Source organism: Nematolebias whitei, chromosome 11, assembly GCF_014905685.2.
Source record: "Nematolebias whitei isolate Nwh7 chromosome 11, NemWhi1, whole genome shotgun sequence".
Classification (NCBI taxonomy): domain Eukaryota; kingdom Metazoa; phylum Chordata; class Actinopteri; order Cyprinodontiformes; family Rivulidae; genus Nematolebias; species Nematolebias whitei.
Window position 1 is genome coordinate 48481859 of NC_056508.1, and position 3475 is coordinate 48485333.

Below are 3475 nucleotides of genomic sequence, written 5' to 3' on the forward strand. Positions count from 1 at the left end.
AACACCTTGATGTCAAATGCATGTGATCATGTTTTAATTGAGCTGCTGGTAGAGTTTTGTTGATGTCTCAAATCGTGTCCTGATGGACAAGATGTGAAAGATCTTTTTTTGTAATACCACTATCTACCCTCATGTTTCTACCCCTGTTCCTATCTAAGATTATTATCTGATAAGGATAAAAATGGCCGCGCTTTCTACAGTTGCAGCTTCGTGCACTCCGCCCATCTTTCGGACGACTGTACGTACATATTCGCGTTGTACAATTCCAATAAAGTTTATTCTGATTCTGATCATGAAGAACCAACTGGAGTCACCTGGTTTGTTTGTCAAAGACGAGCACAAAGTTCATCAGTTCATGCAAAGTCATCTGTGCACGCTGTGCACGGCTGCAGTCAGTAGTTTAGTATGCTGTTCATCAGTAAGAAGAGGAGAGCAGAGTGCTGTTTGTGCTGATCACTCTTTAATTTATCAGAGCCTCTGACACGGCGCCAGCTGGTGACCCGGCACTGAAACTTCAGCAGCTTCAACGTTTCTTGGCTCTCATCTAAACGATTGGCATGGCAGCTTCACCGTGTGCACGTGTAACTTAATCACCATGTGGAAATGTTTCCAGAGATGTTTCAGGCGTGCACGGGGCCTGAGAACTGTGCGAGGTGTAAAGCCTTGGGAGCCAAATGAGGCATTTGTTATTTAAAACCTGTTTGAGTTGTCATGAAGTGTCTGCATCAGTCAGAACAAACGTGTCATCAGAAATGCAAACATGCGAAGTGAAACATTTTGCATGTTCTTGCTGAAAGTCAGAAGATGAGTACCTGGAGTCACAGACTGATGAACGGAGCACGATCCAGGATGGAGAAAGCTCTTCTCTGCATCATCGCTGCTCTAGGTAAGTGGGTTTTATCTCGTTTATTCAGCGGATGTGTGCGTCAGTTTGACAGCTTTAAGATGCAGTTTCCTGTTATTGGAAAGTTTCAGTCAAAGCTTGAGAGCAGCTCACATCAGTCTGCTCCTTCTGCGCTCTGCAGCTCTGTGCGTCGCCACCTCGCTCGCTGGGCGTCAGTACCACTTCATTTACGACCCGAAGAACTGGACCGAGGCTCAGAGCTACTGCAGAGAGACGTACACGGACTTGGTGACGGTGGACAGCCTGAGCGTGGTGAACATCCTCAACAGTTTGGTTGTCAAGACCCAGTTGGGCTCCACACTAGACGTAAATACAGTTCCTCTGTTCTCTTTGAAACTACAGACTTATTGAAAAATGTTCATTCATTAATTGTTCCTTTTTTCTGCTGCTTTCTACCGTTACTGCATGAGCTCCTCGTGTTTTTTTCTTCTTATAGTTAATGTCCATTTTTATTACAAACTAACATCCTGACCAGTATTTACATGTATTTTCTTCAAACTGAAGTCAAATCAAAGAAATGTGAATGAGCGCTACTCTGAGTGACACAGATTCACCTGCTCATAATTAAATATTGCAAATGTACGATGCAAACCGGTGTGTGTTCTTGCATCATGAGAACAGGCTGCGTTCAGTAAACCTCGTCCTGCGAGAGGCCGACCCAAGCTCGTTGGTAGTTTTTGACAGCTCAGCAGAGAAGCTTTCGCTCTTAATTTATTTCTTCTGGAGTATTTCTTGAATGTTTGAGGGAACTTCAAGACTGAATTCAGTTTATGATGAAATTCAAGTCTAATATTTATTCAAATAAAACAATTTTAACGTATCACAGTAACTATTCATCATACAGCTCAGTGTGTAATTTACCTTGAATGTACATGTTTTTTACTGGGTGTGTACCTGGCACAAAACTAGTATCAGCGTATTAGTACTACCAGGTATGTGCCAGTTACCTATTGAGTAATTTACTGGTTAATTACCTGGGATTTAAAGGGTAGTGGTACTTGCCTAGGAAGTATACATACACATGATTTGTACCTGGTATAATCCTGGTGAATTATACCAGGAGGAGTGGTGGTGCAGAGGTTAGAGAAGGTGGGTCTGTGATCGGAAGATCGCCGGGTCAACTCCTGGTACTGACAACGTCAAAATGTGGGTGAGATAGGTGAAGCACCCACGCCTGCCTCCACCCTCATTTGTCCCACTATGAGCCCTTGAGCAAGGCCCTTAACCCCCACCATCTGCGTCCCCGGGCGCCCTAGATGGCAGCTCGGTGGTCTGTGGTTGTGTCATGAAGGACATCCAGCGTAAAAACAATCACCAAGTCTTTGTGCGACTTCGTTCTCTGTTCTCTGGCGACCCCTGAAGGAGGAGCAGCCGAAAGAAGAAAAATCCTGGTTTCCATAAATCTGCTAGATAAGGACCCTGAACATGCCACGTTCATCTTAGGTGATTACTGGGTAATTATCTAAGTTTTATTAGGTACTTTACTGGGCATGTACCTTATATGTACCTACTTTTATAGAATGTACATATTATGTACTGGGTTTGTACTGGTACCTGCCAGGTTAGTATTCGGTACATGCCAAGTACTCATTGGGTAATTAAAAGGGAGTTGTTTCTTCCCACTGTCTCCTTTGTGCTTGCTCAGGATGGGAGACTGTGACGAAGTGAAGATTCAATGAGTCTGCTGCTTCTTTAGATCGAGAACTTTACTAACTGGATTTTCTAAGTGAATATTCCTGTTCAGTGACCTGAGACAACTCTGTTGTGAATTGGTGCTTTATAAATAAATTGAATTGGATTACTGGCCAGTTAGTTGGGTTTTAAATGGGTACAAGTACTTACCTGGAATGCACATGGTCTGTACTGGGTATATACTTAATATGTACCAGATACTTAGATGAAATGTGCATAGTGCATACTGGGTATGTACCTGGTATCTGTATTCCAGTGCTGACCAGGTAAGCTCCCAGTACAAGGTACATTTTGGCCGTCTTGGATAGGGCTGACTTCAGAAGGTATTCAGTTGTACATCCACTGATTTCTTTCTAAAAAAAACTTTATTAAAGCCCGTCCACTGGTTCATGAAATATTTTGCAGACAGACAAACGAACAAGCACACCAACAGTTACATGATCGCCCACCTGTCATGGCGGTGAACACTAAAGATGAGTGGAACGACAAAAATGAACTCTTGCTTTCAACAGGCCTGGACTGGTTTATACTTTGATGTAATCAGCTGGAGTTGGTCATTGTCTGATGATGGGTTCTACTCAGACTCTTCCATGAACTTCAGAAACTGGGCTTCAGGAGAACCCAGCAGCGCCTGGTACACAGGAGACTGTGGTTTCATGTACGACAATGGGCTGTGGAATGATGCTCCCTGTGAATGGGCCTATCAGTCCGTATGCTCCAAAACCAGCGGTAAGAAACCTAACAAACCCACGTTTTATTTATTTCTGCTTTAATTTTTCATGTGCCCGACATCCAAAGGCAGAAATATCATGGTTCAAAGGTCCATCCATCCATCCATTTTCTTTACCCGTTTATTCCATTTTGGGTCACGGGGGTCGC